A 27,408-nucleotide genomic window follows, 5' to 3' on the forward strand; every position below is an offset into this window, starting at 1 on the left:
AGCAGAAATTCCTAAAACAAATACAAGAAAATTTACAGAATGCCAGGAAAACTAGCAGGAGATGCAATGCGTTGGGTCAACTGATTGACAAATTTTGTTTAACTATATTTAACTGCATTATGGAAATCATAGAATATCGATTTTTCTGTTCACAAAAATACTTATATCTGGATTTGGAATGCTTCTATCTAAGAAAGTAGCTCCTCAGAACAAAATTTGTGAACTGGTCCATAACACTGACAAGAAAAGACTGAAAGAAAAACTTAACGTTATTCGCTGTCTGATCTCAAATGTGCAGACAGTTAGTGGAAGAAGATTACCAGTCTAACAGTGATGGCAAATTAGTGAACATGGAATGAAATTTGAAGAAAGGGATCAGATAGAAGGTGAGAGCATGTGTATGAATAAAAGACACAACAGCCGTACCCTGTGGCAGAGTGGTTAGCACATCGCCCTGCAATGCCAAGGGTCCCGGGTTCGAATCCTGCTAAGGCTTGGTTGTTTGTGAATGTCCATTCATCAATTTCATCATTTCATCACTCATCCCCATCTTTGCAAATTAGCCAAGAGGCACAAAACGCGAAGTAAAATAAACTAAATCAATCAATCAATCAAAAGACACAACAGCTGCATCGAGTGTGCATACTTCGTGAGTACAATGTGTATTCCTTGCAATAAACTGAAGTTTAGTAAATACAATACAATAAAGTTTATAACAATATTCTTATAATTTCACTAACGCAAGTAATTGCAAAAACCTCCTCCCAAATTAAAGATAATAAAAACAAGACGATCCACTGATAATCTTGAACCCCTCTTCCTCATCAATTTCATACTTCAGGTTTGTGCGACTTACTCACTTTTATATATATATTCTTTTGTATTTCTAAAAATTAAAAATACAAAAATATTTATTACTTATATTATTATTGCCATAGCCTCATCAATTCATACACTCGTCAGGAAAAGGAACTGGTACATTATGGTAAAGGTAAAATATTTGGAAAACACTAAAACCTTTGCTTTACCCATGCTTACTGCTTTTTGTTAAAAATAATCACTATATAACCTTCCACTTAAGAACCAGTGCAAGTGAAAACTTTTTAAAATGAAAAGATGTCCCCTATCATGCTATTCCCATGCGGTCTTCCTGTGCTTTCCCTATCGACTGTGTGAGGTTGCGGGTGTGTCGACTCTCCCCTCCCCTACTTTGCCCCTGCATTTCTCCTCCACTTTACGTCATTTCAAGATCAAAATCGTGTACAACTTGGGCTTCGCGTATTACGTCAGAGGTGACCTGGGATCCAATTTTCTCATATTCCAGTTTCTCTCATTTTTTGAGCATTTCAATCCATAGTTCGTCTATATTACCATCTTCTCTGTTAAGCTTATTCTCTCTATTTTTATAAATGTACGAGGCATCATATACGTTCCTCCTAAGCAATTTCTCCTCTTCCCTTATTATTTCTCGTACTTCTATTTGGTGTCCTTCATCTATAATGTGCTCCAATAGTCCAGTCCGGGGAACCCCCTCCCTTATGTCTTTATCATGTTCCTTCCAATGTATGCTCATGCTTCTACCTGTTTGTCCTATATACTCTTTATTGCATTGGCATTTAATCTTATACTCCCCTTTCTTGTTTTCTTCAGTATCTTCGTTTACGATTCCCTCCCTTTTGTAATTCGTAAAGTATTTCTCCAAGGTTCTAGGTGCTTTCATCCCACATTTGATACCGTACCCCTTTATTTTTTTTCCACATTATCTGACACTCCTTTAAAATATGGGATTCCTACGTACCTAATTTTCTCTTCCTCTTCCCTTTTTTCTCCCACTTCTTTCACATCCTTGTCCATCATCTTTCTTGCATATCTTTCGTGCTTTGCTTAAATTCTTCCTGATTTCCATCCCCTTGTAGCCATTCTTTCTACCCACAATCTTTATCCACTCAATCTCTTTCCTTAATTTCTCCTTAGTTACATAATCTTATTGCACGTGTAAAGAAATTTAAGAATACATTATACTTAGTCCTGTTTGCATGCGCAGATTCCCTGTAGATATACATTTCTCCTGACAAAGTCTTATGATATACGCCCATCCTAATTTTCTTGTCCGTTTTGCAAATCTCAAGATCTAAGAAACTTATCCTATTATCTTTCATTTCTTCTTTTGTGAATTTGATTCTTTCTTCTTGTTCCCCCAGTGCAATGAATAAACTTTCTAATCTTTCCTTCTTCCCAATAACCAGAATATCGTCGACATATCTCCCATAGAATTTAACCTTATTTCCTATTACGCTCAAGGCTGTACTTTCAATAAAGTGAAGGAATATACTTGATAGAGTGCATCACACATAAATTTGCCGTTGCGTAGATACCAATTTTCGTTTCATCTCCCTCTCTCTTAGTATCACGTGTTCTACCCTGCTCGAAAACCTTCGCTATTGCCATATTGTCATTCCATTCCTGGACACACGCAAACATCATTGAAAACAATTGAATAGCGCTCCAGCTCGCGGTTCACACCGTTCGGCAGGGACGGTAATGTGGCAATATAGCACGGCGTAGTGGTTGCTTCTTTTATGCAGTGCATGTTCATTGGCTAGCTAGTAACTAGTGTTGCCAACTGTAATAATGAAGCACTACTTCTGTCACGGAAGGGGAAAGGCAGGTAAAATGACGGTGAGTTTTGTTGGATTGGAAGCACCATATTTTTATTTTATACTAAGTATTTTACCGGTTTGACATTGTGTACGTGTATTGTGTGTGCGTTTGTTAATTAACGTTAAATTCCATAATGCCTCCAGTTCTGTCAAAGTTGAAATCAAAAACCTTGCATAGCCAAGCTCGGGAAATTCTAAGCAACGTGCACGAGTTCATGAAGGAGGAAGCCAATGAAGGTGTTAGCATCCCAATACAGCATTTTGGCAAGAGAGCAGCGGCTACGACTGGAGTTCCTGAACGAACAATCAGGGCTATCATGAACGAAAGACAATCTCTTGAAATGTCAGAAGGCCCCTCCACATCATTCCACACTCCCGGGAAAGAACGACAAAGACCAGCGACCAAATCGTCAGTGGACGCTTTCGATGAAAACGTTATCTGTAGGTGCATATACGACTACGCTCTGCGTGAAAATGAAGTGCCGACATTGAAAAAATTGCATGTCAAATTACAGGCAGACATAAATTTTGCGGGAAGTCAAGAGAGTTTGCGACGTTTGCTGCAAAAGATGGAATTTAGGTGGAGGAAGAGGAGGCTGTCATTTTTGCTGCTTAATGCGATGCATATTGTTTTCTGTGTTAAAATTGCCATGCTTTGATGGGTGACCAAGTTCATAGCAGGGCCGGCGGAAGGGGAGGGCGAACCGTGCTATCGCCCAGAGTGGCAAAATTTGAAGAGAAGAAAAAAATAAGCCTATTGAAAACTGTGATCGAGCGAGATATTCTTTTGCGCTGAATAGTATTGAAATAGCATAAGAAGTCTCATTATTTATTTTATATTTTGATGTTTTAGTTAGGAATATATTGATTTTCAATTTTCCGTTGCTGCGTAATGACCGGGGAAAGGGGGGGGGTCGAAATAGAGCGGCATCTGCCGCCACCTCCCAGGGAGGCAAAATGACTAGCGCCAGCCCTGGTTCATAACAAAAGAAAAAGCTGCGCAGCTTATCGTCTAATGGCAGTGCATGTAATTGTTATTGTTGTGGAAGCCGGCATCCTTTGTAAATGTACAACAAAGGCAACCGACTGTCGCCGATCTCAGAGAGGAAATAATAATACTGCTTGAGGAGGAGTGTTATGGTGCAATTGTAGTGGTTTAACACGTTGGCATGTTATTATCTGCCGTTGCAGTTCCATACCAGTGTATACGGGTTTTGGGAGTGAAAAGTTAGAACGCCACCAGTGCATTAATGCAATGAAAAATAATATATATATATTTATATTATTTTGTTTGAAATCACTCAAATAAGGAATCGTATGAAGAAGTCTTCTTTGCAGCATTTTTGGTAATTTTACTTATGTGTTAGTTCATATTTTGCGAATTTTTAGTCCATATGTATGTAGCTACATACAAAGCCACTTGTTAGTACATATTAATCCTAGTCCTGGTATAATGCATGACGTTTAAAACTCAACGTTAGATAGACCTGAATTCTCTAATTTTATTGTTGTACGTAACAGCTGTGCATCGGCGCACTGCAGCGATTTTTCTATTAGCAACACTGCTTCTTTAGTTGTTTCGCGCATCGCACGGCAGAAATATCTGCGCTGGACTCTACTATCCCTGATACGGGGTTATCCATAGCAAATCCCCCTTTTTGGACAAAGAGTTTTCCGTTACAGCAAAAGTAATTGTACTCCGAACAAATATTAAACCATCTTACATACTCCCAAGCAGTCACTACATCAATTCCATTCCCCATCAACCACCTGTGTAAACAATCGGCGGCCTTTTCCCTTGGTACGCTGGGGTACAAGTTGACAACGTCAAAACTCGATATCATATATTTACTGTTAATTTCCAATTCTTCTATTTCCCTCTTTACATTCCATGAATTTTTAACACTATATTCCATGTTATCCCTGACTACTTTGTTTTTTGCAACAAGAGTTTTTGCCAACTTGTACCCTGGGTGTATATACATGGGTATGATCGGCCTTAACGGTGTCCCTTCTTTATGCGTTTTTGGTATTCCAAAAGCCACTGGGATGATCCCCTTTTTACAGTCATCAATTATCCTTTTTTTTTCTATCCTACTTAACATGCTGCTGTTTTCAATCCCCCTTTTTGTTTCCCTTCTTATTGTTCGAATCCTTGTCTACCTCTTCGAACTTGTTACTTACGAAACATTCTTCCAATTTTCTTAAGTAATCCCCTTTGTCTATGACAACCATTTTGTTCTCTTTGTCGGACCGTAATAGAAATACATCATTTTCTTTGACCCATTTCTTTACGTTATCTAACTTCTTTTAAACCTCTTATTCCTTTCTTTTTCCTCTCCTTTATCATACCCCTTTTTATTTTCCTTCTTAATTTGTTGTTCGATGATATCATGTATCTTAATTTTGACTTCCCTTTTATCATGTTTGTCATCCAAGATGGCTTCTATCCCTTCTGCCGCAATGATAAATTCTTCTTTTTCAATTTTTCCCCTACCAATTGCGAACTTTTGACCTTTTTCCATAATTATATTCAAATCGGGGGGTAGTTCTTTCTTTGTCAGGTTGAGCACAATATCCTTCCTTTCGTTTTCCTCACTCCTCCCATCTTCATTTGTTCTGTTACCCTCTTTCACATTTCCCCTTATCCTAGCCAATTTATTCTGAATTTTTATTCTATGTTCATTCTTAGCCGCTTCAACATATTTATGATGCCTCTCCTCTATTCTACTCCAGGTCACCCCATCCATAATAGAGCTTAGCTCCAAATGTAGCTTTAAACACTCATTTTTAAGTTTATTCACTTTGCTATACCCTTCTCTTATGCAGTTACCTAACATTCCCATCTAATATTTCTTTTTTTGATCTTCCCCCTTAATGCTTAATGGTTGAAACCCCCATTTGAAAAATTTCGGCACCACCCCAACCTTCTTTAAGAAACCATATTTTGTTAATAGTAGAATTTAACCTAATCCTGGACTTCTGAAACTCTCGCACTTTTCTTCCCATACAGACCATTGAATTCTTACTTCAGGTTTGTGCGACCTACTTTTATATACAGGGTGGTGCAAAATTTCATTTACAACGTGGAGGAGGTGAATAGCCAAGTGAAATGAAGACGAAAATGTAAATGGAATTTTGTCGAATGACGCATCGTGTCAGAGCTAGAGGATGCCAAAATCATGTGAAAATGCACTTCACACCTCCATATGCCGACAAATAGTACTCATAAAGAAGATGCGGCACGATATCCCCAAAGAAAACACCTGGTCTAGCGAATGATGCACACAAAATGCATGTCGAAAATGAATGCAGCAGGGATTCCCCACAAGAAGTGAGGGATTCCCGGGAATATGTCCGACATAGAACACAGGTATCGAATGGGGGTACAAAGGGAAATGACAGGTCACTACACATGAAAAGCAGGCTGCAGAAGGGGATTCCCCAGAGAAGAGAGGACACAGACAACATGTGCAAGAGGTGTATGATGACACACACGTATCATATTTTTCTCTTCATATTTCTTCAATTCATATAAATTCTTACATATAAACGGCAATATTACCAATCTAATTAATGTATGACAGCATTTTAACTTCTAAATTTTTATCGTGCAGATGTGTCCCAGCTATCGATGAAGGGAACTGAGAGCGCTGCATCGTTAAAAACCGACCAAACTCTCACACAGAAACACATTTTTTTTTACTGATACGACACACAACTCACACGATTTGGACAGAAATACCAAATCAAGTCCCTATCTCTTCTTTTTACATCTGCCATTTTTATGACACATATTTACATTAACTGTTATTACATATTCTGAAGACTTTTCATTGTGTTTTGCTATAATCGAATGCGTACTGTGTATCTAATCTTATTATTTACACCCTGATTAAATTTACCAATTGCTCCTGTTCACGCTCAAAATTTTATTTCATAACATACTAAACACTGATATTGATCATCATTTGCTGTGTCATCACTAATGTACCTTGTCATAGATATAAGATGAAGTCATTTCTCCAGAGTACATCCAGAAGACATCCATAAGTGGCAAGCGGATTTCGCATCGAATTAATATTGTTCCTGAACTTTTCTTGCGAACATATTTTGTCTCCCATCAACTTATTTGTGTATTCTTTTCAACATTTGAGACCTACTAACTTATCTTCGGATCAATGTTACCAGTGATATATTTATTCAAGTGTTTTCACAGTGTCACGTACATGTACGTCGTGCGATGAGATGCCGCTGAGACTACCATAATTGCAAATTTTGGTTCAATCCGCTTCGGAATACATGACAGAAAAGTGTTACACTTCAATTAGTGTATTATTATTTGTTACGTTCTACAGTGCACTACATAGGCTACTTGCCTACTGCCCTACGACGAATCATGTTATATACGGGGTGTAATCATTTATTCAGGGACTGGTCGTTGTACATATTTAATCATATCTTAATATTTTTTGTCAATAAAGAAATGCGATTGTCCCCTGGCCAATCCCATTTCTTTTCAGGGGGAGGTGGCATGTCACGAGCCGGAAATAAAATGCTGTGTAATCAAGAAAGCCAGCAGTCCCCGGGTGACGAGAGGTCGCCGGGAGAGTCTTGATCGAGGGAGCGAAGCGCGAGGTGTGTTGCGAGTGACAGTGTTAAGTCGGTCCATTTATAAGGTTTGGGCGAACCCACTGAGGACACCTTCGATGGACCGATGGAGCGCCACGTCGTGACTCAGCCGAGGAACCGCGAAGGAAATCAGGTACAGTGGTGACACTTTGGATTTTATCATTATCAGTGTTTAGATATCTTGCTGGCTCGTGCGTGATCTCTCCCCCCCCCCCCACTTGTGCGATTCTATTAAATATTGGTAAGGAGCAATGAGTGTAATTTATTCCATTCTTCATACACACATCCTCTTGCAGCCAAGCAGTTTAAGCCGGCGAACGGCCTAAACGTAACACAAGTAGTATTCTTTATTGGCTGTGGAAATGACATACGATACATATCACAGACGTTGTTGAAAATTTACGCCAGCCACATCTACACACAGACGGCATCGGTGTAGCAGGGAAGCTCTGGTATGCTCAAATACGTTGGGCATGTCAGTGATCATCCCAGCAGTGACGCTAACTCGAGCAACGAGGTCCTCCACACTTTCCACCGGGGTTTCGTAGACCAGCCTCTTCACTTCGCCCCACAAGAAGAAATCTAGCATTGTGAGGTCAGGTGACCGAGGTGGCCACAGAACAGGTCCACGCCTACCAATCCATCTGTCACCGTATGTATTGTAGCTCTGGCTCGGCGGTCAAAATGTGCAGGGGCACCGTCATGTTGATACCATACATCTTGCCTAATTGCAAGGGGTACATTTTCCAACAGTTCAGGTAGAACTTCCCGTAGGAACACACAATAGTTCCCACCGGACAAAGTATTGGGCAACACGTACGGACCTATCAGGTTGTCCCCGACAATGCCACACCACACATTCACTCCGAACCGTCGCTGAAAATGACGCTCAATTATTGCATGCGGGTTTTGCACATCCCACACGTGACTATTATGGGTATTGAAGATGCCTTCTTTGGTGAATAGTGCCTCGTCAGTCCACAACACTGCATTTGGAAAATTTGGGTTTGCAAGTGTTTGTTTCAAATACCACTGAAAAAAATCAATGTGTAGGGGAAAGTCCGTCGGCTGCAGGTGTTGCACCCTCTGCACTTTGTATGGCTGCATACTCTCATCGTGCAGCATGCGTAACACATTGGTATGGTGTGTGTGTTGCACATGGGCAATGGCACGGGTGCTGGTGTCTCCCGTATCCTGTCCAGCACTTCCTCCTCAAATTGGACAGTGCACACACACTGCGCGGTCTGCCACGATCCCACACCCTAGGTCGTACATATCCAGTTTCACGTAAACGAGCATCCACCTGTTGAAACAGGACATGTGATGGTAGGCGCCGATTTGGAAATCATTCGCGATACACACCCCTTGCCTGATGGCTGTTTTGGTTTTTTTTTCACCATAAATGAGATGCATATCGGCAAGCTCGTTGGTGGTGTATGTTGCCATTGTCAGGCTCACAAAGGAGCACATGAATACGTACAAAACTAACTTGTTTTGTATCGTTCATAACTACAGCACTGAACACTCCACACAGGTGTCCACCCCGTACAGACAACACAGATGGTACGCACTACGTACTTCCTAACGGTCACTTTAGCAATGTGCTCAATTTCACCACATGCCTCAGGATGAACACCTTGCGACAACACGCGTAACTGACAGGCAGATCGCTAGTCGCATACACTGACGCGTTGTTTGTACGTACATATACCAGCGATAGCGGGCCGTGACAAGTGGCATCCCACTGAGCACCTCTAGCGGAGCTTTATGTACTACTACGTCTTCCGTCATAGTATTTGGAGTCGATATCAGTACGTGCTGGTCGTTCTCTCATTTCTACGTACAGCCTTGGATACTACTTGTGTACATGTGTGTCGTCATAGTATACCTCTTGCACATGTTGTCTGCGTCCTCTCTTCTCTGGGGAATCCCCTTCTGCAGCCTGCTTTTTGGACACTTCCTGGCGAAATGTTCTTCATGTGCTGTGACCTCCGTCATTTCCCTTTGTACCCCCATTCGATACCTGTGTTCTATGTCGGACATATTCCCGGGAATCCCTCACTTCTTGTGGGGAATCCCTGCTGCATTCATTTTCAACACGCGATTTGTGCATCATTCGCTATCCCAGGTGTGTTTTCTTTGGGGATATCGTGCCGCATCTTCTTTATGAGTACTATTTGTCGGCATATGGAGGTGTGAAGTCCATTTTCACACAATTTCGGCATCCTCTAGCTCTGACACGGTGCATCATTTGACAAAATTCCATTTACATTTTCGTCTTCATTTCACTTGGGGATTCACCTCCTGCACGTTGTAAATGGAATTTTGCACCACCCTGTATATTCTTTCGTATTTCTAAAAATTAAAAATACAAAAATATTTATTACTTACATAAAATGAGTATCTATTTTGTACACCGACAACGTTTCGGGAACCACTGTTCCCTTCTTCATGTCCTATATTTCAGCTATCCGAAAATTGCCATAGCCTCGTCAATTCATACACTCATCAGGAAAAGGAATTGGAACATTATGGTAAAGGTAAAATATTTGGAAAACACTAAAACCTTTGTTTTACCCATACTTACTGCTTTTTGTTAAAAATAATCACTATAAAACCTTCCACTTAAGAACCAGTGCAAGTTAAAACTTTTATGTACCTTTACCATAATGTACCAATTCCTTTTCCTGATGAGTGTATTATTTGATGAGGCTATGGCAATTTTCGGATAGCTGAAATATAGGACATGAAGAAGGGAACAGTGGTTCCTGAAACGTTGTCGGTGTACAAAATAGATACTCATTTTACGTAAGTAATAAATATTTTTGTATTTTTAATTTTTAGAAATATGAAAGAATATATCTTCCTCATCAAGTGTGAAATAGATATTTCCGTTGCTATTGATAATGACAATATTATCAACAAATTATGTTGTGAAATGTCTGAAATGAAACACCTTCTTTCACTGAGAAAAATATAAATTTCAGTTCTGGTTCATTTCAATAGCAAAATGATTTTAAAAAACTGTTTGCATAGTTGTACGTACCTAACAATAGTGTAATTGTATTTTAAGGTATACGAAAGTGGAACAACCTGACACTTATTCTTTTGTAATCTATGTTGGTAATAACACTGTATCGAATTTCTTGTGTCTACTTTTATAGACTCTATATAAATAATATATATATCAGGGACGTCGTTAGGGGGGGGGGGGGGGGGCACGCAGAGCACTGTCCCCGGCAAACGTCCACGTGGCCCTGGGAAACTGTTCTGTATTTGCTGGAAATTTTACTTTGATGACAAATATTGCAAAATAATTATTCAGTAAATTTTGCTTGCAGTTTGAAACCCTTTTTAAATTTTCAGTAGCACTAACCCAAACAAGGCATTTCTTTCTTATTTCCCTGTTTCTTGCTTGTTGAACACAAACAGATGTATTAAGAGGGATGCAGTTAATGGTTTTGTGGTCCGCCCCGGTCAGGGAAGTCTGAGACCTATTGAAAATGCACTTTTCCTCCCTGCTGCACACCAGATCCAGGATCCCCCCTAAAACCCGCACTTTCTCTTCATCTGGCCATGCACTGGCTTCATGGGCGCCGAAAGGACGACACAAACAGGAAGATTTAGCTACTACGGGTGGCCAGAACTTTCTGCGTTAATTATTATTTATGATTCAGAAAAGATACCCCTATGCGTTTCAAATGCCAAGAACAGAATTCTATTGCTTGTCCCTTTTTCGGTGTGGGAATAAATGACATAGCAGTTCTTCGCACATGCACTCAACCCTCCTGCTAATGACCTGCCCTGCAAGGAGGGAAAAGCCACATTCTGAATATTCGGAGAAACATTGAAGGGGTCGGTTCATCTGTTGATTTGGTGGACAGTTGATATCTGTCAGTTTGAAGTAGGATTTGTTGTCCGAGCAGTTTTAAACTTCTGTAAACGCGTTTTCCTACATCGTGAATAAAATGTCGAATGAGAAGGTGCCAGATTGTCTTCCTCTGGAAACAATAAATCAGGATTTACTGATTGACCAAATATCCAACATATTGGCATTCTAAAAGAGAGTCTGACTACCACACAAGATCCTGGCTTTGACTCCCAGGGTGGTGACTCTCATGTATAATGAAGAATAAACCACGTTTCAATTAAGGAAGGAAACTAGATATGTAGCAATTGTTTTTACAGCCGTCTGCATGCTCTATAAGTATTATGTTACAAAATTTGTATATCTTTCTGTGATTTTTCTTCATTTAGCCTCCACCTGCAAATACGGAAGCTGCTGCTGCTTAGGTGGCTAGGTTGGCTAGACATACAAATAAAATTAATCCCTAGTCATACAGCGAAATATACTTATAATATAATCATGAGTTATGGAGAAGCAAATAATTTATCAAGCATTTACTGTTTCTATTTGTTGTGTAGTGGTTAACAAGGTGCATTACGATGCCAGGTGTCCTGGGTTCGAATCCCGGACTGGGCGTGTGTGTTCTTTATGATGGTCCTCTCATCATTTTCACATCACTCATTGTCATCTTCATCTTCACGATTAGCGAAAAAGTGTCAGAAAAGTGAAGTAAAATAAACCAAATCAATCATTTATATATTTCTATATTACGCCGCTTTCCTACCTCTTGGGTTAAATGTGACGATGAGGATGAATGATGAGCTGAAGGAATGGCGATGGGACAGACATGATACAACCATACCTGTCCAATGTCCGAACCTTGGACCTCTGGTTTCATAGCGCGTTATACTCAGTGGAATTCTTAGGAATAAAAACTGTAAAAGTAGGGTGAAAAGAAGCAAAGTTGTACGATGCATGAAAAGCCATGTTTAGTTCTTCTAAAACCTTCCAATTATCGAGTTCGTGTTTTTATTCCACTGTATGCACAGTGAGGCTAATCGTGGATCCTAACCACTATGTGCCTCCACTGGGTATGGAACCCGGGACCCCTTGATTGCAAGGTGGCGACACTACCACTGCATCATCGAGGAGGCGGAGAAAAACTTACAATTAGTCAGTAAAATTAATATTGAGAAACAAGAGTTCTTTCATTCGGTTGCACGTGGTCATCACATCGAGTCCCATAGTTTCGAGAGCAGAATTTGCTTCCATATTGCTTTCAAGTAAAAAAAAAGAAAAAAAGTAAAGTGCTCCCCTGTGCTTAGCACCACGCCATGAAGGCGTATAGGGGGTGTGGGGGTAACGACCCACACTTTCTTGATCCGGTCATGAGTGGGGGTGATGTGATCAGCATCACGCCCCTGACCACCTTTACCCCCCAGGGTTTCCCCCAGGTACCCATGTTATTCGACGCTGGGTGTGCGCCGGGGCCGCTTCCTACGTTAGAAAAGTTCCCGGATTTGAACCGGCCGGGGATCGAACCCGGGACCTTTAGCATGGTAGTCAGACGCGTTACCGACTGAGCCACCGCGGCCACAAGTATACTTCCTAAATTGTCCTCACGATGTTGGAACAGCACAGAAATTTTGGAACTAATACAAGCAGGCACATACCCAGGGAAGGGGCTCGGGGGCTGCAGTCCTTTCCCGAAATCCTACAAATATCTGATTTTAATAATGTGTAGTAGTAATTAAATTTACTTCATTAACAGGATTAAACATCTTGTATATGGTAAGTTGCAATATACCAAGAAATTCATCTTCAGCGCGTTTACCCCTCCCCCCAACCTTTTCGTCTTTAGATGGTGGCTGCCGATGAAGGATAAGCCCCTTCCGACAAAAACAAATTCTGGCTACCGGCCCGACCACCAGCGATCGAACCTTGAACCTTTGCATTAATTGATTAATAGAACTGGTGTTTTAAGTCCACTTTATGCACAGTAAGGCTAATCGGGACTGAACCTACAGTTTAAAGTGAGATCCAAACAACTATGTGCCTCCATCGAGAATCGAACCCGGGCAGGTTGTTGAACCTGCTGAACCAAAGATGAGAGCGTAATTATTTGAGCGTGTGGGAACTTTGTTTTATCCAGTGCCATCATATATTCAGTTTTCCACAAATAACGTGTGCATATAATTTCTTATCGTCATCATTTCCCAAGTGAACAATCAGATGCCATAGAAGACTCGGGCCTGCCCTTGAACTAAGAGATACCGGATTCGATTCCGGTATGAACTGTATACATGAGATGCCTAGCTTGAACTCATTACGCACACATTTCATATTTGCACTGTTCCCAATACCTGTAAACCTGGTTTCAGCACTTTATATCTAAAACCACGGAAAAGGGTTTTATTTACTTCTCATTTTTTCCCAGCAAATTTACAAATCTAAAGACTAATAACATTATTCTTGGTGTAGGCCTATAAGCCATTAAGCTAATGAATTCATTATGCATTTAGTTTCCCGAATAATGGCTGTGTATTTCGCGAGAGTATATCTGTAGACTGTTGGGGGCTACAGAAGATGATGATGTTCCTTTCCAATTTATTGATTGATTGAGTTGGTGTTTTAAGTCCACTTTATACACAGTAAGGCTAATCGGGACTGGTTCTAGTGTAAAGTGGGATCTGAACCACTATGAGCATCCACCGGGTATCGAACCTGGAACACCTTGACTACAAGGCTACGATGCTACCATGTGCTACTGAGAAGGCCCTTGATCCTTTTCTGTATACAGCATAGGCCTATATGGTGTATAAATAGTTTGTTAATTTATAATAGTTTGATAGAAAAAATCCTTACGTTTGGGCCCCCCCAAACTGATCAACCTAGATACGTCCCTGATATATATATATATATATATATATATATATATATATATATATATATATATATATATATATATATATATATATATATATATCAAATCAGACTTTACAGTAATGCCAGGCCATTACAATCAATGATTATTTTCGTCACCCTCAAAGGAAAATTGCTTCCGCCCTCTTGGCAGTTCCAGTCCAGCGCTGTTTGTAGTGTATGATTTCCTTGATATACTACAATGCAAGTATTTTTTTTTGAATGACCATGTATTTACATATCTACCTTGGGTGATGTAAGGGCTTTGCATTAAAATTAGGTTCATAGATGCTTTCAAAATTAATTAGATAGTTCATGTTTAGGGCTCTTAGAGTATTAAAACAATGTCCCTAAATACTTCCAACAGCTGATCACATAATATCTGGTCTCAGGCATGACACATTTTCAGAGCCACACATGAAAACCTACAGCAATCCATGTACAAGATATCTGAGTATTTTGAAGTCTTCATTTTGTCATAAATAATACTTGGACGTGCACTAATTACTTCCTTGGTGATCCAAACTTACTACCAGAATTCTACATTACTTCTAACATTCACATAAAACCTGGGAAAGTGATTAAACATTCAGAAACATTACCCACGTAAGTATTAAATCTAGAGCTGAGCCGATGCCACCATTTGCTGATACTGATACCATGACTGATGCCTACTGATACTTGTATAATTTAAGTATAAAATAGCAAGGGCTATACCTCCCGCAAAATTAGTTTTGGTATTGAGAGCTGAAGGAACACACGTCACGGTGTTGCCATATCATGCAGTATGCTACGGTACGCAGTACAGCCAGCCGTCTCATGCTGTGTCGAGGAAAACGTGTTATGAAAACGAACAACAATGATGAAAGGTGTTATTGTTTTTGGAGGAAAACTGGATTTATTTATGTGTTATGAAAAGGAACAATAATGATGAAATGTGTTATTGTTTCCTCTCTTCATTTCCATCTCTCTTTCAACATGAATGAATTAACGAAACAAGCATTGTTTACAGGTTACCTTTTCAATCCATTCTGAAAATATTGAATATATACACTTGCAATTACCATTTCTTTCCAAAGTCATCGTTAAAGTCTGTCCATCTTTCAATTATACCGCAACTGAAGTGCACCAAAGTCCAGTTGGTGGGGCATCTGACTTTCACATGGGAGACCCGCGGTGGTTGTGGTACTTTTTCAAATATCCCGATCGGCTCCAGGGTCGACTCAGCCCAAGTGAGTACCTGGGGTAAAGGCAGTCGGTGAACCACATCACCCCATCACCTCCATAATATGGCCGAGGTCGATAATGTGTGGAGCTCTACCTCCACATCCCCATATGCCTCCATAACTTTACTTTATATACATTTGTTTAAAATATGGATAAAAAAAGATAAGTCAGTTACATCAGATATATAACATATGATAAGTTATATCAAAGTAAATACAGTTTTCTTAGAAGTAAAATGAAGTCAACAGTTTGGAATGAACCCTGAGGATGTACCGGCATGAAGTAATATTTTCCTGCCCCCCTTACCTAAAGGCTATCCCATCGTACCCTCAGGGGTGTCATCAGTCCATCCTTTATTCACACTGTGATTGGTGTTTACCCAGGTTTCATCAAGCCAAACAATTTTGTCAAAATTGTGCTTCTTAATTTCCCTGAGGAATCTAAGTAGCCATGCAGAAATGTAAGGTTTTTTATTCATTATTTTGCATCCATTAATTTTTTGTATGAGAATCCCAGAGATTTTATGACTGTCCTTAACCCGCAATCAGTCGCGGGTGAGCACTGAGCTCACTTTAAATTTTAATGAAGTGCCATTTTAACAGTATTTAAAATATTGGCCTGTGGTGCTCTCTAGCTGACTTTTAGATTTTCACGAGCTACCTGATCACATTTTTATGAGATGACGTAAATAGCATTATTAGAAATACCATTGTTGTGGAAATGGTGTTGTCAGAGTGAGTGCAGAGCTCACACTCAACCAATTACATTATATATTTTTTTTATTTACATGTGTGCATTATTTAGTCAATAGGTCTATCCTGTTGCTAGTGAGTTTTCGTAGCTATATGTTCTTGTTGTATTAATAGAAAATTCGAAGAGTGTGGCAGTGATTTTATATCATATCAGATTTCTGGAGATCAGATGGAACTACCTCAGAGGAACATGCACTTTTTGTTAACGCTGAGACTTGTTGGCTTCGACGATGTATACTACGCTGTTTGAAAACAAACATTTTGAAACAAAAATGTAATGAATAAGAAGGATTATAATAAACAGATCATTACAAGTACAAAAAATAAATTTAACAAAATTAAAATACGGTGAAATATGCCTGAAAAGCAAGTGTGAGCATGGCGACCGCCGACATGACTACAGCGAGCGCGACCGATCATGGGTTAAAGATGTTTCCCTACCTTGAAAAAGTCCTGAAACTTTCAACAAAACGTGCAGTTTCCCAACAGTGGGATGATCTTTCCTCCTATAATAAGAGTAAATATGGTGACGAATAGCATTTTGCTGACAGGTATCTAAATTTGTCACGGGTTTACTGATATTCCTCTTCTTTCCTGGGGTTTCCAATTTTGAAGCCTTGCATTGATTTATTTCCACCACATTATATTTTTCTTTCCGTATGGTAACAATAGTGTTCTTAGACATGCCGACAGCAGCAGCAGTCCTGTCCAGAACTTTATTTACAGAAATGTTTTTCTCTTGCTCAAAATATTTGTGCACAGAACAAACCATCTCCCGCGTTTGGCCTTTGAGAGGAATTCCTTTACCGAAGGCTTTCTTTCTCTTAGTGCATGACGTCTTTGGTACATTGTCATCTCAAGTATTGTCTCCTGTACTTGACATTCTTCACAGAAGCACACAACACACACAAGCAGAATACAGAAATTATGTACAAAAGAACAACACGCTATATACAACAAGGAATACACTAAATTCAGTAAACACTAAACAAATGGACCGGTTAAAATATCACAGCAATGCAACACAACAAAAAGCAACACGTCATCTCCCAACAACATGAAAACTGATCACAGAAACAATCGCCCGATAAGCAGCAACACCATGATAAACGTCTTCTGTTGCTTGGTAGCCAGGGCTTGGGAGAAGCACTGGAAAGATTTTGATTGGTTCACATGCCAGCAACCCACCCTCCCACAGTGACATAGACCTGGTTTCTCCACGTGCTTCACAAGCGTCAATATCAAACTAATTTTGCTGCAAGTATAGTTACAGAGTCATACTAACTCGTCACATCACTAGGCACATATCTAGAAATATATTTGGGGAGACAGTCTGAGCCGAGTGTCTCAGAAATGTAATAATAAAAGTGTTTCTATTTAATACGTTAATATAATTATAGGTCGATTCATAAAAATACATAAATTAATTAATTAGTACTTTAATTTCTCCGATGCATATGGAGTATTGTTGTATGTAACCACAGACTAAATAATATTGTTATTACATAAATAGTGAAAAGATGCCATAAAATCAGAGATACAACAGCAAATATTCACCATCTAGCTTACGTGTAGTTAAGACCGCTAACATTTGTGTAAAAACATCTGTCATGGCAAGGAAATTAATATCAAGGAAGTAAAACATTGAATATATTGAATAACAAAAAGACTGATGCTATGTCCATTTGATGAAAAGTAAAGTTCCACATAAATATTTTATGGACATTATTGTAAGTAGTGGTGTACCTAAATCTTTAGAGGGGCCTCCATGATGGTGTAGTGGTAACACCGTCGCCTTGTAATAAAGATATCCTGGGTTTGATACTCAGTGGAGGCACATAGTAGTTCGGGTCCCACCTTGCGCAAAACTCCAAGTTTCACATGTATGTCTCCCTTATCGCATAAAGTGACAACAACCTTGCATTCTGACATCACCGGGAATACTTTCATTGTTATGGCCTAAGTTCTTAGGTTAGGATTTTTAGGTTTGGTTCTATTAGCATAAATAATACATTTACAGTGTATTTATGCTAAGAGGACAAAACCTAACAGACCTAACCTAACAACATAGGCATTCTTCGTCTGACATCAGAATGCAAGGTTGCCTTTGTGTTGTGTGATAACTAAGCAAACGAACGAATAATTGCTAGAACTCCACAGTATGTGTTCAGACGTAAATCGAAATCAAACCATGTAAAAAAAATGCATACGTAGCATGATGAAATTGCAATAAAGCAAAGGAACTTGAGCCAATCAAATTATATACATGTGTAAGTACATACTTGAATGTGTTTTCTGATTATTTACTGTGTACATTTTGCAGAACACATCCTGCTCCTGCATGCTTATGTGAACAGGTTAGACTGGATGACTTCGGCGCTTTTAGCATTAAATAATGCACCTATGTGCTTTATGATATAATTGCTCACAAGTTTACTTTCTTGGTTACAATTTAGTTTCCGAACCTTAAACTTACTTTTTACAATAATTGTCCATATTCTAAACTCATTCCTCATCCTCTTGTACAATTTGTAGATTTCATATGGAGTTGAAACCTTGACCAACACATATTTGAATTTACAAAAGTAATGTGAATATTTTTGGAAAACAAGAATATTGGGCAATTTTTAAAAACTGCTTATAATTATTATTTGCAATGTCATACATATTTTTTGTTTGTCTTTGAGTAGAATTGTGAAGTAAAATTAGATCATATTCACACTAAAGGAAGTTATGATTGAGTATAAATATTAAATAGTCATCTGAGTAATATTGTTTTTTATCTTTTCAGGTATTTGGTTAATCATTATGTTATGAAGAGGAAATCTGAAGTAAGGAAAATGAAAGGTAAGTACTTGTTATTTTTTTTCATTTCTTTTGTTGTTTTTTTTTAAATTATGGTACATTATTTCACCATATGCCTTTTGTTTGTCTATCATACTGAATCATCCTCGAGGGCATGTGCTCTAAAGCACATGGCAATATCTGTTGTGATTAGATGTAAATCACCAGCGAGGGCATAGGGATGATCAACAAAATTATGTTGCACCAGAAGCCATATAGTGATGTTTGTCACCCCTCGCAACTTTACTTGTTATCATGAGTCGATCACTCTTCTCCAACTAACAATAAATAGTCCTTAACATAAGATTAACTGTTGACAACTTCCTCTGATAGTGGTGGCGATAAGGGAGCAGTTTCCCCCCAATTTTTGCCACTCTTTGCTTCGCACTCTGGCCTCTTAATGATAAGCATTGTCTACCAAGAAAAAGTAACTGCCCTTGTACCGCTCCCAAGTGCCAGGTTTTTGGGTACATTGATATGCCTAATATTTTTCAAGACATAACTGTTGTCTTTTATCAACAAGTTTAATAGGCTTGAGAATAATTTTTAAGAGTTGGATGTAAAGTTGCTCATTATAAGCTAATCGGAACTGGACCTACAGTTTAAATTTGAATCCAAGCCAATGTTGCCTCAAAAGGGGATTGAATTCTGCGGAGAATGCAATTTTGTTTCTTTGTTTATTCATTTCTCTCCTCATATCTGATCTAAAAGTTCCCATAGCACTGTGCCATGAAGGCACATTTAGGGAATCTGGGGTAAGGCCCCATACATACTCGATCTCTGCCATTTTGGAGGTGATGTGATCAACACCATGCTCTGGCTGCCTTTACCTCCCCCCACCAGGTACCCATTGATTTGAGCCCCAGAGCCACTTTATGCAGGGACAATCCTGGAAAAATTCCATACTTAGATCACCCACCTCAGGAATCGAACCTGGGTCTCCCACCTTGGCTAGACCACCATGGCTCCAATTATAATAATAAAGACATACAATAATAACCATCTATTCCAGCCTGCAAAAATAAAAATAGAGAAACTACTAATCTCTAAGACACGTAATTGGTTCCTGCTAACAGAACAATATATTGTTTATGTAGAAAACAGTGCATGTGTAGGTTAGAATTTATTGTTGGTGAGGTGAGGTACTCGACTGAAATTCACCTCTCCCAACTGTAATTTCTGGAACTGCCAGTGGTTGTGATGTGAATATCCAAGGAACAACATTGGGTGCCCTAAGCAAATGAGGTTCTTCAATCACTCATAGCAGGGCTCTTTAGTAAGCCTTGCATTCACAACCATGGACACCAGAAGTGACGAAGCAACATGAGATAAAAATGAAACCACTGCAGGCAGATGAAACTATGTTGTTACAATAGGATTGGCAACATGGGGTGTCTCCGATTCTTGTTTTCCATGCTGCAAGTAACATACAGGATTCTGAAACATGGATGTAAGCAGTTCAGAAGGTGCCCAGTTTAATGCTTATTATTTTAAGTCATTCTGTGTACAATTTTGCATGCAGTAAAATAGGATAACACCAACTAACTTACATGTAAAAGTTGTCCATCGAAATTTAAGATGAATCCACCATTTCAGTCTACTCATCTCTCCTGATTTTTCACTTCCACTATTACATTTCTGTGGAATTTGTCTCAGTGATACTGCAACAGAATCTATTGCCTTTGACATGCCTAAACCATCGACAGTGCCAAGTATCTCACAACATGGATCTAAATATTACCATAGGTTTATATACATACAGATGTTCTGTGTAGAAATTTAATAGGAACATGAAGTTTGACCAGGACTTGAACCTCAGTCTTTGCCATTGCTCAACCTACGGAATTACCAAGCAAACTCTGGTTTTGCCTGATTTGTTCCTTTGCTATTTTACCTGTGTGGAAATTGGCTTAGTCAGTGATACTACTGAGATACTGAGACAGATGCCAAAAATCAGGCAAGACCAAGACTGACTAGCTAGCTTCTTTTTATATAGCAATGGCATGGTGTGCCAGACCCACAGGTTCAAGTCCTATTTGACTCCGAATGTCTTTGATGTATACCTAATTTTCTTTAGAGACTCAAGCATTCCAAAAAGTTCCTATATCATCTCACAATTATAGTATGCACATTTTTTTAAATATGTGAGAAGAACTTAAAAATTGTGATTTTGTGTCAAATTTATTTTATTTTAATTTTTTTTTTCAGGATACTGTAAATGTTTATTTTTAGTATGTAGCAAATTATCTACTCAAAAAATAGTAATTATATCAATTTTCCTAATTCCTATCCTTGGATCATTCCCTGCCTTTGGTACAACTTGCTCATTACTGCCAACATCACACATGATTATGTGAGTACTTCACAACTTATGTACACACCCAGTGGCGCAGGAACGGGGGGGTACAGGGGTACATTGTACCCCCCTAAATTTTGGAAGGGGGGTACTCTACCCCCCTAAATCCGTAAATCGAGTTGTACCCCCTGTACCCCCTTGCTAATTTGACAGCAGACGCAAGGTGAAAGAACCTATTTTAAGTTCACCCAATAAAAAAAGTGTACAGTAGACTCGCGATTAACCGAGTCCCGATTAACCGTGGCTCCGGGTTAACCGAGGGAGTGGTTGGAAAACATCGCGCTTCATAACGCACCCCCTGTTTGTTTATGGAGTCAAGTCACCGTCGGTGTATCCAATTGTTACGGTGGTGTTTAAGTCTGTGTAGGCCTATTCTAAGCGGAAAAAGTAATATTCTCATTTATGTTGTACTTGTAATAAATAATTACTATACAGTTTTAAGTGTTGTTTCGTCATTTACGACCTATTAGCACATTATCTCCTTATTATCCGAGTTTTTCCGTATCCGAGGTAATCTCGGTCCTAATTAGCTCGGATAATCGCGAGTCTACTGTATATTGTAGAAAATTAAACATTATCTTCCTTACAACAGAAATTCAAACCATTATAAACATATTCTACTACAGTGTGGTTGCTACTAGTTAGTTCATTGACCTAAGTTTTTGGAAACCTCTTTAAGGAGATGATAATTGTTTAAAATGTGTGTGGAACGATGGAATCAGATTTGCTCTCAGACAATCACGCTGCAGGCGAATGTTCCTTCGCGTAAGGGGGGGGGGGGTACACTTTTCTAAAGAAGTGGTCACGTCGATTCGAAGTTAAGATACAAATCTTCATCAGAAGAGTATATGACTGATCCCATTTTCTTTTGAATATTTAAAATTGAATTTTCCAAAACAAAATACTTACACGAACGGGACGAGACACAATAGACCAACTTGGGGGTACAATGTACTGCTGTACCTCACCCATATTTATCATAACTTTGTAAGAGGGTGTTCGGAAAACTATACTTAAACCTACTATATATTAAGAGATTTTGAAAATAGAGTCCCGATTAGCCTATCTGAGCATGAAGTGAATCTAGAATAAGTTTTAATAACTTCTGAGTGGAAACCGAAACAAAAATAAACACATACATGAACGAGAAGGACCTCGCCACACAGGAGACGAGATGAGGCTGTGACAATTCTCGACTCATCGCATCGCGATAGCATTCCTAGGTGCAATGAAATTTTTCCTAGATATTTAAACAGGGTTCAATTTGCGATATTATTAGAGGAGGGGGGAGGGAATTATTTTTACCTATGTATTAGGTATACTTATAATTGGACATTAATTACTTACAATCTAATTTTGGTATCGAATGCAACACAAACACAACGCCATTTTAAGTTATACCCTAAAGTTAAACTGTAAGAAAATTACATTAGTCAGATGAATGCACGAGATAAATTAAACTCACTGCAGGTTCTATTGGTAGATTTTGGATTGGATTCGCAAGGTCTTTGAGTGAGATGGGTATGTTTGATTGATTTATTTGGTTTATTTTACTTCGAATTTCTGCCAGTTTTGGCTAATCGGAAAGATGAGGATGGGTGATGATATGATGAAATTGATGAACACTCACATACCCAACCTGGGACCTCTGGCGTCAAAGTGTGCTATGCAAACCCCTCCGCTACGGAGGTCAGCGAGGTGGGAATGTGTTTTGGATTTTCTTTGTAGATGCGAAAATCTTTAACTGTGACGCGCACATGCTTTTGCTTACATTAAAGTTTAAATTTTCACATAAACGAGAAATTGACATGTCACCCTAAAACACACACATGTATCTGCATTTAATACTACTTTATACGAAAAGAAACCTTGGGCGGTTCTTCATATTGTCCACCAAGGATCGAAACTGAAAAAAAAAAAAAAAAAAAAAAAAAAACCTTTTGAGCGTATGCCTTTCCTTGCTTCCTCTGATAACTGAAGGATTTCGGTTTTTCATTTTTAATGATAGTACTTTCAGTGCTTGAAGACTGTCATTAAGTACGGCTAATTATATAACAAATAAATGCTTTGTCAATTGTTTCACAAATATTTCAAAGTTGGACTTTTTACGAGTTGATCGGGAACCATCTCAACTCAGTTTTTCCTTTTTTTTAATACAACGCCCTACAGATGTCCGAGTAAATACCAAATACATGGCTTCTAAAAGACATTGGATGTGGTACACATCTGCCATAAATTGTTTGAAGATATTTTTATGCGTAGCTATGGGATTTAAAATTAGAATGAACTGAAGTGGAACTATAAGTATGATATATTCAATAATGTGGTTTCTATATACAGTGGGGGGAGATTCCTAGTTAGGGTGGCTCAAGATCCTCCTCACCCCCTTTAATTTCAACCCGCATTAAAATGAATAGATGTATCTTTGTTCGCAATTTTCACATTTCGAACTCCTGATTTTCCGTTCAGTTAAATTGAAAAAAGTCCAGAGCTATATATGTTTTAGAATTGTTATCTGGTTTTATAATCTGTTTAAAAAAACATACATTCTAAGAAAAACAAAGAAAAAAATAGTTACGCAAATTTTGCATTAAATAACAGGACATTCGTGTGTGCTGTTCTAAAATAGAATATTTCCCATACCTTCACTTTATACCTAAGTATCAAGGACGTATTTAGGAGGGGGTCCGGACACTCCCCCGAAAGACTTACCAAGAAGTAAAAGTAAATAATCAAAATATAATTGTTTAGCATTTGTTATATAATCGATGGTTTTTTCCGCTGAACGTATTGGAAGGCAAGAAATTTGGCTCATACGGCTTTGAAAGGTTCCAAAGATTTATGCACACAACTACGAGGGTCACTATTTATATTTTGAGCCTTGGCAACACTGATTAAAGTTAGGCGCGATTTGACGTTTGCACGGAATCGTCTGGCATTATTGACCATAACGTACTTCAAATGTTTTGTCAATAGCTTCATTTGTGTTGTTTATGTTGCCTTGGAGATTGCGCGACAACAATAAAATGGAATTAACTCGTGAACATTTTCGTGCGATGATTTTTTACGATTTTCGACGTGGATTATCAAGACAAGAGTGCATCGATCAACTTACTTCCACATTTGGCGATGAAGCCCCATCCTTTGCCACTGTGAAACGCTTGTATAACGAATTTAATCGTGGCCGCCATTCGCTCACCGACGAGATTCGCGAAGGTCGTCCAAAATCAGTTGTTGTTCAAGAAAACATTGATGCTGTGCAAAACCTAATACTGCAAGATCGTCATGTGACATACTGTGAGATTGAGGCAACCATAGGCATTAGTTCCACCAGCATATATAAAATATTACATGATCATTTAGCTGTGAGAAAGGTATGTTCTCGTTGGATCCCACACAATTTGACGAAAACTCAAAAAGACGCTCGCGTCAATTGGTGCAAACAAATGCTCAATAAATACAATCGTGGTGCTTCAAAAGACGTATATAAGATTGTAACAGGTGACGAATCATGGATATATGCATATGAGCCGGAACGTAAACAGCAGTCGACTGTATGGGTGTTTCAAGATGAACCCAATCCAACAAAAGTTGTTCGCGCTCGAAGCATATCGAAACAAAAGGTCGCCTGTTTTTTTGGGGAAACTGGTCATGTGGCAACTGTGCCTTTAGAGGAACCTAGAACGGTCAACTCTGAATGGTACACAACAATTTGTTTGCCAGAGGTCTTCGGTCAAATACGGAAAACAAACAAATGCCGTCGGATCATTCTTCATCAAGACAATGCCAGCTGTCACACATCTCGTCTAACAACCGACTTTATGAACAGTCAAAAAATCGAATTGATGGGTCATCCGCCGTACAGTCCTGATTTGGCACCCAATGACTTCTTCTTGTTCCCGAATGTCAAGAATAAATTGCGTGGACAACGATTTTCGTCGGCGGAAGACGCCGTTGATGCGTTCAAAAACCATATTATGGAGGCGTCTCAAGAAGATTGGAAAAACTGCTTTGACAAATGGTTCGAACGAATGCAAAAGTGTATTGACCATAAAGGAGAATACTTCGAAAAACAATAAAGCAGTTTTCAATGCCAAATTCCTGTTTTTTCATTGTTAGACTCAAAATATAAATAGTGACCCTCGTAATGATAATATCCATAAAATATTAATCAGAAACTTTACTTTTCGTTAATTGGATCTAACTTTTGTTTGTTACTCAATAAATATTCAATTATTTTTCTATTTGACATTAAATTCCTTGCCAGGGCAGTTGTTTTTATGCAAATCTTGGCGATCTTAACTACATGCAAGCTAGATGCTGTTATATCTCTATTATTTTACTATCCTTTACCTATTCACGTAATAACAACAATACAATATTAATTAACTTACATATTAATATTAATTAATATTTTAATTTAATTCAATATAATAATAATAATAATTATTATTATTATTATTATTATTATTGCAACACTTGGTTGGACCCCCCGAAATGTATTTCTAGGTGCAGTAGTTTGTGTGTTTATATATATGGGAGGCTGAATTTTGTACCCCCCAAATGAAAAACGTTCCTGCGCCACTGTACACACCATGTTTGGTTTTGTAATTCTAATTGCTTGCCAGTCATAAATAAATTTCCTAAATAAGCTTTATCTAATTGTTAATATGTGAAAGACTGATTAATAGATTGACACACAATTGTTCAAATTTCTTGTAAGCCTTGGCCAGCTCAACAGTACTGGGTCTCTGCTTTCTTTCTTCTGCTTGTTGTCTCCAATTTTTAACTTTCATTCCCCGTTACTACGTCAGCTTCCCATTTCTTTTTTGGCTTTCCTCTTAATCTTGATGCAAACTGTTTCCATTTTGTTACTCTTTTAACAGTTTGAGTTTCTTCCATTGTTCAAACAGTTTGTCAAAATTATTTTAAATATAGGACAAACAATGTATTTTGTGACCACAGTGGAACCCCAATTTTACATTCCCAGATTTTACATTTACTCTAATAAGTTCACGTTTAATTTTTTCCACACAATTTTTGTTTGCGATCGATTTTGCCACCTGTCTAGTAGCTTCATCAGGTATCTGATGAAGCTACCTGGAAGAATGAAACTTAAACTTGTTAGAGTGAACTACCTCTCCTTGCGTAACTGCCAAATGGATATATTTAGATATATAGCAACATAGCAAAATATTATAAAATTTTCCTCAATTTTACATTTTCTCACATTTTAAGTTTCTTTCGGCTTGGTCCCCTGAAAAATGTAAAATTGAGGTTCCACTGTGCTTTTATATTTAAAATGCTGCAGCATATTAAAGTAGTTGTTTTACATAGGTAAATTTTGTGTTTTTCAGAAATAGTATGTATCTCCAGTTATCCAAAATAGACACACATGAAGAGAAAGCTGTTAGACATGAGAAAATATTTTGAAGTCCAAGTCTTGCAGCTTTCACACATTTGGCAATTTTGTAAAATACAGAAGTGTGTACATATTTGTGCATATACAATTTCAAAATCTTAGTTAAAAAAAATTAACTCACAATATTTTTCCCTACTTCAGAGGGTTCTAATTGAGTAAGTTGGACATATGCCTGTGACCACCTTAAGCTATAAATATTAATTCTGGAGGAACCCAATAGTAAAATTGGCAAATGTTTGGTAAAAACGAATGCAGAAGATTAACATCAATTTAAAATTACTAAGATATGTAAAGACAGTGGCGACAGTAATTTTAAATTGTAATAATTACTCTTAGTACTTCAGTTGTATTAGAACTATGTGATGTACTTGGTGCATATTCTGCTAATTGGAAAATAATATTATGCATGGGTATATAGGGAAAAGGTATATTGTGTACAGTATGTATAAAAAATGTGTTCCCATCACTAAAAATAAAAAATAGAACTTCCAATTACCTTTTTCACGACTATTTGTTACATGAAGTTTAATATTGAAATTTGCTTAAGTCCACTTAGTAGAGACTAATTGGGACAGGACCTACAGTTTAAAGTGGAATCAGAATTACTATGTGCTTCTGCGTATCAAACCTGGGACTCCTTTATTATAAGGTGACAACATTACCACTACATCATTAGGGAGGTCCATGTGCATTGTATGTGAGCAATTTGTTGTAGATTTTCTTATGATTCCATGTGGCATGTTGAA

General features: G+C 38.3%; 1 protein-coding gene across 2 annotated transcripts in view; it reads left to right on the forward strand.

The window, feature by feature from the left end:
• The window catches only part of LOC145984367 (plasminogen receptor (KT)), a 67,184-nt gene that overhangs the window by 15,150 nt on the left and 24,626 nt on the right, over positions 1–27,408 (forward strand). For both annotated transcript variants that reach the window (XM_083118026.1, XM_083118028.1), the window contains exon 2: positions 18,832–18,887. The gene's annotated coding sequence lies outside the window, so the exon portion shown is untranslated. The remainder of the gene's footprint in view (positions 1–18,831; positions 18,888–27,408) is intronic.

This window comes from Lepisma saccharinum, chromosome 2 (assembly GCF_977018435.1).
Source record: "Lepisma saccharinum chromosome 2, izLepSacc3.1, whole genome shotgun sequence".
Classification (NCBI taxonomy): Eukaryota; Metazoa; Arthropoda; class Insecta; order Zygentoma; family Lepismatidae; genus Lepisma; species Lepisma saccharinum.